We start from the raw sequence: 12,303 nt of genomic DNA on the forward strand, positions 1-12,303 counted from the left end.
CTCCCCAGGGGATGAAGGGTTGAGCCTGGAGCAGACAGTGTCTGTGATGAGCTCCAGAGGAGCTGAGCCCAGGGGCTGCTGGCCAAGGCCCTGGCCCAGTGAGCATTTCTCAGCTGGCAGGGCGGCCTGAGAAGGGGAGAGGGGAATGCACCAGACCAGGAACCATGGAACCAAGGGACCATTGTTACACTGTGGGGCCATGTGAGAAGAAGTGACCATTGGGACACTGTGGGGCCTTGTGAGACCAAGGGACCATTGGGACACTGTGGGACCATGTGAGATCAAGAGACCATTGGGATACTGTGAGTCCTCATGGATTCATGGACACCACTGTGACATTGCTGGGCCTCATGGAAGCAAGGGGACCCTAGTGACGCCGTGTGCCTCAGTGGAATGTAGGCATCATTGTGACACTGTGAGGCCCCATCCAGCCAAGGCTCCATTGGGACACTGCGAGACCCCACGGAAACAAAGCTCCAGGGTAACACAGAGAGGCTGCCTGTAATCAGTGCTCCATTGTGACCCTGTGGAGCCAAAGGAGAGCGTTGTGACACTGCAAAGCCCCATGGTCCATTGGTCCAAAGGTCCATTGTGACATTGCAGGACTCATGGAACAGAGGAGTCACATGACACTGTGGGGCCTGTGGAACCATGGAGAACATTGTGACACTGCAAGGCCTCAAGGAATCATTAGGACTGTTATATGTCTATAGGATAATTCGTGCAAATAAAATTGTCGTCTATTTTATAGTTATGTGCTGTTAAATTATACTCTTATAAGAAGTTTTTAAATCGCACAAGCCAGCAACAGCGACTGCAACACCATGTGAAAGCCACCTGGACGAGAGAGGGAGGACTTTATTTACAAGCGAACGAAAGTGGCCAGCCCAGAGAGGGATCATGCATCAAGGTTGTCCGAGAAACACCCGGACGATAAATACACGATAAATATCCGAGACCGAGATAGTCAGAGCCATCAGGGAGGTACATCTCAAATCCGAATTCCGGGACTGCAAACACAGGTGTTCATCACTCTCCGGACACGTATTGTTCAACTTGCCACAGAGAAAAGAACTCCACATGAATACATGCACTTTGAAAAGGAAGAAAGGGGACTCTGGCTCAGGCAAGGAAAATCGTATAAAAATGGGTCAGACAGGATGGTCGGTGTGAAGCATAGAGGACCCTCTGCTGCAGCTGTCAAACCTGTGTCTCACCCGGTGGCAATCCCGGGCTCCACATTGAACTTTTTTTATAGTGGCTTTTTTTCATTTTTCTCAAAGTTTATATTTGGTACACTTAATAACTTTTATTAAATTAAAAATTAATAACTTGGAGCCTTGCATTTCTAAGATGTTTATCACATTCGGTTTCTCATGATAAGCCTATCTACTTCTGCTAATTCTGAGATGGGGAAAATGAACTGTCATGATTCCCGCTGGCACTAAAGGATTGTGACACGGGCTGACTTTGTGATGCCAGAGTCTTCTGTGCCATCACAGCGCAACTGTATGACATCCCAGAGTGCTAGAGCAGCACTGGCTCTGTGACATCACAAGGGGGATTTGTGAGATCTCAGGGTGGGCTGTGACATCCCAGGAGGCAGTGTGACATCTCAGGGGCTCTGTGACCTTACTGGGGAGGTCACTTCAAGCCAGCTCCCACTCACAGTTCCTCCCAGAGAAGTCCAAAGCTGCTCGTGCCCGGTGGCATCCCGTGTCCCTCTGGGTCCCCCTGCCCCTGGCGCTGCAGCCTCCCGCTGAGGATGTTTGAGGAGATCAAGCCCAGAGCCTGACACGGGGACAGGGGCTCAGGGCCGTCACAGTTGGAACAGGGAGACAGGGACCCCCTAGCAGCATCCCTGTGCCCCCAGGGCCAGAGCTTGGCCAGGGCTCCTTCACCCTCTTATGAAGGAGGGCTTGAGAGCACTTTAAAAATCCCCAGCAGGGGAGTAGCATAAAACAGCTTTAAGATTAAGTGACAGCACCACAGAGTTCCTTGGCAAGAGTCACTCTGCTCCTGACTGGACACTTCAGGCACACCAAGGAAACAAAGCAACAACAAAACCAAACAAAATCCAGGCAATCAAACCAAAAAGGAGTCAAGAACTGTCCCGGTGTCTGTGTGTCTCTGTGTGTTTGTGTGTGTGTGTGTGTGTGTGTGTGTGTGTGTGTGTGTGTGTGTGTGTGTGTGACGAAAGGACAGTGAGGGCAAGGATAAAAGGAATACAGCCTAAAAGCTAAACAGAGCTGTGGAATAACACTTAACAATATTCAACTTCGCTTATAACTTCTATTAAGCTTCACAAATTAGCAAAAGAGCAACTCTTAGCAGCATTTAACTTTGCTTACAGCTTGTGACTTTGTCGCTATAAGACACGTGAAAGCACGACGTGAGCCACCTGCTATTTTCAAGGTAAAGAGAAAAGTTTATTCTCTGACTCCAACTTTTATACTTTCCCAAAGGTGACATTGGATTGGAGAGTGAATGGGCCACCTGTCCAAAGACATTGGACAAAGCACTAGTACATCAAGTTTGTCCAGCCCCATAAAAGATTGTAAACAATATGTTGTTGACAGAAATTGTGTGGGAGGGTTCTCCAACAGAATGGAAACTCAGAAGGCTTTAGAAAATCTTAAGAATCAGGGTGACATGACTTAACCTTACTTCCAGGCCTGACTGGCTCAGCTATCCAAGGCAATCAAAGCCCTCAGAGAGCAGCATTTCTGCCACATTTCCCTGAGCACAGGCACTCCTGTGTGCACACAGACACAAAGAGTCACTACAAGGCACCTGTGAGAAATTCCCCTGAGCAAAGGGAAATGTTCCCTGAGGAGACTTTGGCATCTCCCCAGGGGATGAAGGGTTGAGCCTGGAGCAGACAGTGTCTGTGATGAGCTCCAGAGGAGCTGAGCCCAGGGGCTGCTGGCCAAGGCCCTGGCCCAGTGAGCATTTCTCAGCTGGCAGGGTGGCCTGAGAAGGGGAAAGGGGAATGCACCAGACCAGGAACCATGGAACCAAGGGACCATTGTTACACTGTGGGGCCATGTGAGAAGAAGTGACCATTGGGACACTGTGGGGCCTTGTGAGACCAAGGGACCATTGGGACACTGTGGGACCATGTGAGATCAAGAGACCATTGGGATACTGTGAGTCCTCATGGATTCATGGACACCACTGTGACATTGCTGGGCCTCATGGAAGCAAGGGGACCCTAGTGACGCCGTGTGCCTCAGTGGAATGTAGGCATCATTGTGACACTGTGAGGCCCCATCCAGCCAAGGCTCCATTGGGACACTGCGAGACCCCACGGAAACAAAGCTCCAGGGTAACACAGAGAGGCTGCCTGTAATCAGTGCTCCATTGTGACCCTGTGGAGCCAAAGGAGAGCGTTGTGACACTGCAAAGCCCCATGGTCCATTGGTCCAAAGGTCCATTGTGACATTGCAGGACTCATGGAACAGAGGAGTCACATGACACTGTGGGGCCTGTGGAACCATGGAGAACATTGTGACACTGCAAGGCCTCAAGGAATCATTAGGACTGTTATATGTCTATAGGATAATTCGTGCAAATAAAATTGTCGTCTATTTTATAGTTATGTGCTGTTAAATTATACTCTTATAAGAAGTTTTTAAATCGCACAAGCCAGCAACAGCGACTGCAGCACCATGTGAAAGCCACCTGGACAAGAGAGGGAGGACTTTATTTACAAGCGAACGAAAGTGGCCAGCCCAGAGAGGGATCATGCATCAAGGTTGTCTGAGAAACACCCGGACGATAAATACACGATAAATATCCGAGACCGAGATAGTCAGAGCCATCAGGGAGGTACATCTCAAATCCGAATTCCGGGACTGCAAACACAGGTGTTCATCACTCTCCGGACACGTATTGTTCAACTTGCCACAGAGAAAAGAACTCCACATGAATACATGCACTTTGAAAAGGAAGAAAGGGGACTCTGGCTCAGGCAAGGAAAATCGTATAAAAATGGGTCAGACAGGACGGTCGGTGTGAAGCATAGAGGACCCTCTGCTGCAGCTGTCCAACCTGTGTCTCACCCGGTGGCAATCCCGGGCTCCACATTGACTTTTTTTTATAGTGGCTTTTTTTCATTTTTCTCAAAGTTTATATTTGGTACACTTAATAACTTTTATTAAATTAAAAATTAATAACTTGGAGCCTTGCATTTCTAAGATGTTTATCACATTCGGTTTCTCATGATAAGCCTATCTACTTCTGCTAATTCTGAGATGGGGAAAATGAACTGTCATGATTCCCGCTTGCACTAAAGGATTGTGACACGGGCTGACTTTGTGATGCCAGAGTCTTCTGTGCCATCACAGCGCAACTGTATGACATCCCAGAGTGATAGAGCAGCACTGGCTCTGTGACATCACAAGGGGGATTTGTGAGATCTCAGGGTGGGCTGTGACATCCCAGGAGGCAGTGTGACATCTCAGGGGCTCTGTGACCTTACTGGGGAGGTCACTTCAAGCCAGCTCCCACTCACAGTTCCTCCCAGAGAAGTCCAAAGCTGCTCGTGCCCGGTGGCATCCCGTGTCCCTCTGGGTCCCCCTGCCCCTGGCGCTGCAGCCTCCCGCTGAGGATGTTCGAGGAGATCAAGCCCAGAGCCTGACACGGGGACAGGGGCTCAGGGCCGTCACAGTTGGAACAGGGAGACAGGGACCCCCTAGCAGCATCCCTGTGCCCCCAGGGCCAGAGCTTGGCCAGGGCTCCTTCACCCTCTTATGAAGGAGGGCTTGAGAGCACTTTAAAAATCCCCAGCAGGGGAGTAGCATAAAACAGCTTTAAGATTAAGTGACAGCACCACAGAGTTCCTTGGCAAGAGTCACTCTGTTCCTGACTGGACACTTCAGGCACACCAAGGAAACAAAGCAACAACAAAACCAAACAAAATCCAGGCAATGAAACCAAAAAGGAGTCAAGAACTGTCCCAGTGTCTGTGTGTCTCTGTGTGTTTGTGTGTGTGTGTGTGTGTGTGTGTGTGTGTGTGTGTGTGTGTGTGTGTGTGTGACGAAAGGACAGTGAGGGCAAGGATAAAAGGAATACAGCCTAAAAGCTAAACAGAGCTGTGGAATAACACTTAACAATATTCAACTTTGCTTATAACTTCTATTAAGCTTCACAAATTAGCAAAAGAGCAACTCTTAGCAGCATTTAACTTTGCTTACAGCTTGTGACTTTGTCGCTATAAGACACGTGAAAGCACGACGCGAGCCACCTGCTATTTTCAAGGTAAAGAGAAAAGTTTATTCTCTGACTCCAACTTTTATACTTTCCCAAAGGTGACATTGGATTGGAGAGTGAATGGGCCACCTGTCCAAAGACATTGGACAAAGCACTAGTACATCAAGTTTGTCCAGCCCCATAAAAGATTGTAAACAATATGTTGTTGACAGAAATTGTGTGGGAGGGTTCTCCAACAGAATGGAAACTCAGAAGGCTTTAGAAAATCTTAAGAATCAGGGTGACATGACTTAACCTTACTTGCAGGCCTGACTGGCTCAGCTATCCAAGGCAATCAAAGCCCTCAGAGAGCAGCATTTCTGCCACATTTCCCTGAGCACAGGCACTCCTGTGTGCACACAGACACAAAGAGTCACTACAAGGCACCTGTGAGAAATTCCCCTGAGCAAAGGGAAATGTTCCCTGAGGAGACTTTGGCATCTCCCCAGGGGATGAAGGGTTGAGCCTGGAGCAGACAGTGTCTGTGATGAGCTCCAGAGGAGCTGAGCCCAGGGGCTGCTGGCCAAGGCCCTGGCCCAGTGAGCATTTCTCAGCTGGCAGGGCGGCCTGAGAAGGGGAAAGGGGAATGCACCAGACCAGGAACCATGGAACCAAGGGACCATTGTTACACTGTGGGGCCATGTGAGAAGAAGTGACCATTGGGACACTGTGGGGCCTTGTGAGACCAAGGGACCATTGGGACACTGTGGGACCATGTGAGATCAAGAGACCATTGGGATACTGTGAGTCCTCATGGATTCATGGACACCACTGTGACATTGCTGGGCCTCATGGAAGCAAGGGGACCCTAGTGACGCCGTGTGCCTCAGTGGAATGTAGGCATCATTGTGACACTGTGAGGCCCCATCCAGCCAAGGCTCCATTGGGACACTGCGAGACCCCACGGAAACAAAGCTCCAGGGTAACACAGAGAGGCTGCCTGTAATCAGTGCTCCATTGTGACACTGTGGAGCCAAAGGAGAGCGTTGTGACACTGCAAAGCCCCATGCTCCATTGGTCCAAAGGTCCATTGTGACATTGCAGGACTCATGGAACAGAGGAGTCACATGACACTGTGGGGCCTGTGGAACCATGGAGAACATTGTGACACTGCAAGGCCTCAAGGAATCATTAGGACTGTTATATGTCTATAGGATAATTCGTGCAAATAAAATTGTCGTCTATTTTATAGTTATGTGCTGTTAAATTATACTCTTATAAGAAGTTTTTAAATCGCACAAGCCAGCAACAGCGACTGCAACACCATGTAAAAGCCACCTGGACAAGAGAGGGAGGACTTTATTTACAAGCGAACGGAAGTGGCCAGCCCAGAGAGGGATCATGCATCAAGGTTGTCCGAGAAACACCCGGACGATAAATACACGATAAATATCCGAGACCGAGATAGTCAGAGCCATCAGGGAGGTACATCTCAAATCCGAATTCCGGGACTGCAAACACAGGTGTTCATCACTCTCCGGACACGTATTGTTCAACTTGCCACAGAGAAAAGAACTCCACATGAATACATGCACTTTGAAAAGGAAGAAAGGGGACTCTGGCTCAGGCAAGGAAAATCGTATAAAAATGGGTCAGACAGGACGGTCGGTGTGAAGCATAGAGGACCCTCTGCTGCAGCTGTCCAACCTGTGTCTCACCCGGTGGCAATCCCAGGCTCCACATTGACTTTTTTTTATAGTGGCTTTTTTTCATTTTTCTCAAAGTTTATATTTGGTACACTTAATAACTTTTATTAAATTAAAAATTAATAACTTGGAGCCTTGCATTTCTAAGATGTTTATCACATTCGGTTTCTCATGATAAGCCTATCTACTTCTGCTAATTCTGAGATGGGGAAAATGAACTGTCATGATTCCCGCTTGCACTAAAGGATTGTGACACGGGCTGACTTTGTGATGCCAGAGTCTTCTGTGCCATCACAGCGCAACTGTATGACATCCCAGAGTGATGGAGCAGCACTGGCTCTGTGACATCACAAGGGGGATTTGTGAGATCTCAGGGTGGGCTGTGACATCCCAGGAGGCAGTGTGACATCTCAGGGGCTCTGTGACCTTACTGGGGAGGTCACTTCAAGCCAGCTCCCACTCACAGTTCCTCCCAGAGAAGTCCAAAGCTGCTCGTGCCCGGTGGCATCCCGTGTCCCTCTGGGTCCCCCTGCCCCTGGCGCTGCAGCCTCCCGCTGAGGATGTTTGAGGAGATCAAGCCCAGAGCCTGACATGGGGACAGGGGCTCAGGGCCGTCACAGTTGGAACAGGGAGACAGGGACCCCTTGCAGCATCCCTGTGCCCCCAGGGCCAGAGCTTGGCCAGGGCTCCTTCACCCTCTTATGAAGGAGGGCTTGAGAGCACTTTAAAAATCCCCAGCAGGGGAGTAGCATAAAACAGCTTTAATATTAAGTGACAGCACCACAGAGTTCCTTGGCAAGAGTCACTCTGCTCCTGACTGGACACTTCAGGCACACCAAGGAAACAAAGCAACAACAAAACCAAACAAAATCCAGGCAATGAAACCAAAAAGGAGTCAAGAACTGTCCCGGTGTCTGTGTTTCTCTGTGTGTTTTTGTGTGTGTGTGTGTGTGTGTGTGTGTGTGTGTGTGTGTGTGTGTGTGTGACGAAAGGACAGTGAGGGCAAGGATAAAAGGAATACAGCCTAAAAGCTAAACAGAGCTGTGGAATAACACTTAACAATATTCAACTTTGCTTATAACTTCTATTAAGCTTCACAAATTAGCAAAAGAGCAACTCTTAGCAGCATTTAACTTTGCTTACAGCTTGTGACTTTGTCGCTATAAGACACGTGAAAGCACGACGCGAGCCACCTGCTATTTTCAAGGTAAAGAGAAAAGTTTATTCTCTGACTCCAACTTTTATACTTTCCCAAAGGTGACATTGGATTGGAGAGTGAATGGGCCACCTGTCCAAAGACATTGGACAAAGCACTAGTACATCAAGTTTGTCCAGCCCCATAAAAGATTGTAAACAATATGTTGTTGACAGAAATTGTGTGGGAAGGTTCTCCAACAGAATGGAAACTCAGAAGGCTTTAGAAAATCTTAAGAATCAGGGTGACATGACTTAACCTTACTTGCAGGCCTGACTGGCTCAGCTATCCAAGGCAATCAAAGCCCTCAGAGAGCAGCATTTCTGCCACATTTCCCTGAGCACAGGCACTCCTGTGTGCACACAGACACAAAGAGTCACTACAAGGCACCTGTGAGAAATTCCCCTGAGCAAAGGGAAATGTTCCCTGAGGAGACTTTGGCATCTCCCCAGGGGATGAAGGGTTGAGCCTGGAGCAGACAGTGTCTGTGATGAGCTCCAGAGGAGCTGAGCCCAGGGGCTGCTGGCCAAGGCCCTGGCCCAGTGAGCATTTCTCAGCTGCCAGGGCGGCCTGAGAAGGGGAGAGGGGAATGCACCAGACCAGGAACCATGGAACCAAGGGACCATTGTTACACTGTGGGGCCATGTGAGAAGAAGTGACCATTGGGACACTGTGGGGCCTTGTGAGACCAAGGGACCATTGGGACACTGTGGGACCATGTGAGATCAAGGGACCATTGGGATACTGTGAGTCCTCATGGATTCATGGACACCACTGTGACATTGCTGGGCCTCATGGAAGCAAGGGGACCCTAGTGACGCCGTGTGCCTCAGTGGAATGTAGGCATCATTGTGACACTGTGAGGCCCCATCCAGCCAAGGCTCCATTGGGACACTGCGAGACCCCACGGAAACAAAGCTCCAGGGTAACACAGAGAGGCTGCCTGTAATCAGTGCTCCATTGTGACCCTGTGGAGCCAAAGGAGAGCGTTGTGACACTGCAAAGCCCCATGGTCCATTGGTCCAAAGGTCCATTGTGACATTGCAGGACTCATGGAACAGAGGAGTCACATGACACTGTGGGGCCTGTGGAACCATGGAGAACATTGTGACACTGCAAGGCCTCAAGGAATCATTAGGACTGTTATATGTCTATAGGATAATTCGTGCAAATAAAATTGTCGTCTATTTTATAGTTATGTGCTGTTAAATTATACTCTTATAAGAAGTTTTTAAATCGCACAAGCCAGCAACAGCGACTGCAACACCATGTGAAAGCCACCTGGACGAGAGAGGGAGGACTTTATTTACAAGCGAACGAAAGTGGCCAGCCCAGAGAGGGATCATGCATCAAGGTTGTCCGAGAAACACCCGGACGATAAATACACGATAAATATCCGAGACCGAGATAGTCAGAGCCATCAGGGAGGTACATCTCAAATCCGAATTCCGGGACTGCAAACACAGGTGTTCATCACTCTCCGGACACGTATTGTTCAACTTGCCACAGAGAAAAGAACTCCACATGAATACATGCACTTTGAAAAGGAAGAAAGGGGACTCTGGCTCAGGCAAGGAAAATCGTATAAAAATGGGTCAGACAGGATGGTCGGTGTGAAGCATAGAGGACCCTCTGCTGCAGCTGTCAAACCTGTGTCTCACCCGGTGGCAATCCCGGGCTCCACATTGAACTTTTTTTATAGTGGCTTTTTTTCATTTTTCTCAAAGTTTATATTTGGTACACTTAATAACTTTTATTAAATTAAAAATTAATAACTTGGAGCCTTGCATTTCTAAGATGTTTATCACATTCGGTTTCTCATGATAAGCCTATCTACTTCTGCTAATTCTGAGATGGGGAAAATGAACTGTCATGATTCCCGCTTGCACTAAAGGATTGTGACACGGGCTGACTTTGTGATGCCAGAGTCTTCTGTGCCATCACAGCGCAACTGTATGACATCCCAGAGTGATGGAGCAGCACTGGCTCTGTGACATCACAAGGGGGATTTGTGAGATCTCAGGGTGGGCTGTGACATCCCAGGAGGCAGTGTGACATCTCAGGGGCTCTGTGACCTTACTGGGGAGGTCACTTCAAGCCAGCTCCCACTCACAGTTCCTCCCAGAGAAGTCCAAAGCTGCTCGTGCCCGGTGGCATCCCGTGTCCCTCTGGGTCCCCCTGCCCCTGGCGCTGCAGCCTCCCGCTGAGGATGTTTGAGGAGATCAAGCCCAGAGCCTGACACGGGGACAGGGGCTCAGGGCCGTCACAGTTGGAACAGGGAGACAGGGACCCCCTAGCAGCATCCCTGTGCCCCCAGGGCCAGAGCTTGGCCAGGGCTCCTTCACCCTCTTATGAAGGAGGGCTTGAGAGCACTTTAAAAATCCCCAGCAGGGGAGTAGCATAAAACAGCTTTAAGATTAAGTGACAGCACCACAGAGTTCCTTGGCAAGAGTCACTCTGCTCCTGACTGGACACTTCAGGCACACCAAGGAAACAAAGCAACAACAAAACCAAACAAAATCCAGGCAATCAAACCAAAAAGGAGTCAAGAACTGTCCCGGTGTCTGTGTGTCTCTGTGTGTTTGTGTGTGTGTGTGTGTGTGTGTGTGTGTGTGTGTGTCTGTGTGACGAAAGGACAGTGAGGGCAAGGATAAAAGGAATACAGCCTAAAAGCTAAACAGAGCTGTGGAATAACACTTAACAATATTCAACTTCGCTTATAACTTCTATTAAGCTTCACAAATTAGCAAAAGAGCAACTCTTAGCAGCATTTAACTTTGCTTACAGCTTGTGACTTTGTCGCTATAAGACACGTGAAAGCACGACGTGAGCCACCTGCTATTTTCAAGGTAAAGAGAAAAGTTTATTCTCTGACTCCAACTTTTATACTTTCCCAAAGGTGACATTGGATTGGAGAGTGAATGGGCCACCTGTCCAAAGACATTGGACAAAGCACTAGTACATCAAGTTTGTCCAGCCCCATAAAAGATTGTAAACAATATGTTGTTGACAGAAATTGTGTGGGAAGGTTCTCCAACAGAATGGAAACTCAGAAGGCTTTAGAAAATCTTAAGAATCAGGGTGACATGACTTAACCTTACTTCCAGGCCTGACTGGCTCAGCTATCCAAGGCAATCAAAGCCCTCAGAGAGCAGCATTTCTGCCACATTTCCCTGAGCACAGGCACTCCTGTGTGCACACAGACACAAAGAGTCACTACAAGGCACCTGTGAGAAATTCCCCTGAGCAAAGGGAAATGTTCCCTGAGGAGACTTTGGCATCTCCCCAGGGGATGAAGGGTTGAGCCTGGAGCAGACAGTGTCTGTGATGAGCTCCAGAGGAGCTGAGCCCAGGGGCTGCTGGCCAAGGCCCTGGCCCAGTGAGCATTTCTCAGCTGGCAGGGCGGCCTGAGAAGGGGAAAGGGGAATGCACCAGACCAGGAACCATGGAACCAAGGGACCATTGTTACACTGTGGGGCCATGTGAGAAGAAGTGACCATTGGGACACTGTGGGGCCTTGTGAGACCAAGGGACCATTGGGACACTGTGGGACCATGTGAGATCAAGAGACCATTGGGATACTGTGAGTCCTCATGGATTCATGGACACCACTGTGACATTGCTGGGCCTCATGGAAGCAAGGGGACCCTAGTGACGCCGTGTGCCTCAGTGGAATGTAGGCATCATTGTGACACTGTGAGGCCCCATCCAGCCAAGGCTCCATTGGGACACTGCGAGACCCCACGGAAACAAAGCTCCAGGGTAACACAGAGAGGCTGCCTGTAATCAGTGCTCCATTGTGACCCTGTGGAGCCAAAGGAGAGCGTTGTGACACTGCAAAGCCCCATGGTCCATTGGTCCAAAGGTCCATTGTGACATTGCAGGACTCATGGAACAGAGGAGTCACATGACACTGTGGGGCCTGTGGAACCATGGAGAACATTGTGACACTGCAAGGCCTCAAGGAATCATTAGGACTGTTATATGTCTATAGGATAATTCGTGCAAATAAAATTGTCGTCTATTTTATAGTTATGTGCTGTTAAATTATACTCTTATAAGAAGTTTTTAAATCGCACAAGCCAGCAACAGCGACTGCAGCACCATGTGAAAGCCACCTGGACAAGAGAGGGAGGACTTTATTTACAAGCGAACGAAAGTGGCCAGCCCAGAGAGGGATCATGCATCAAGGTTGTCTGAGAAACACCC

The sequence above is a fragment of the Lonchura striata genome, chromosome 37 (genome assembly GCF_050655825.1).
Source record: "Lonchura striata isolate lonStrDom1 chromosome 37, ASM5065582v1, whole genome shotgun sequence".
NCBI lineage: Eukaryota > Metazoa > Chordata > Aves > Passeriformes > Estrildidae > Lonchura > Lonchura striata.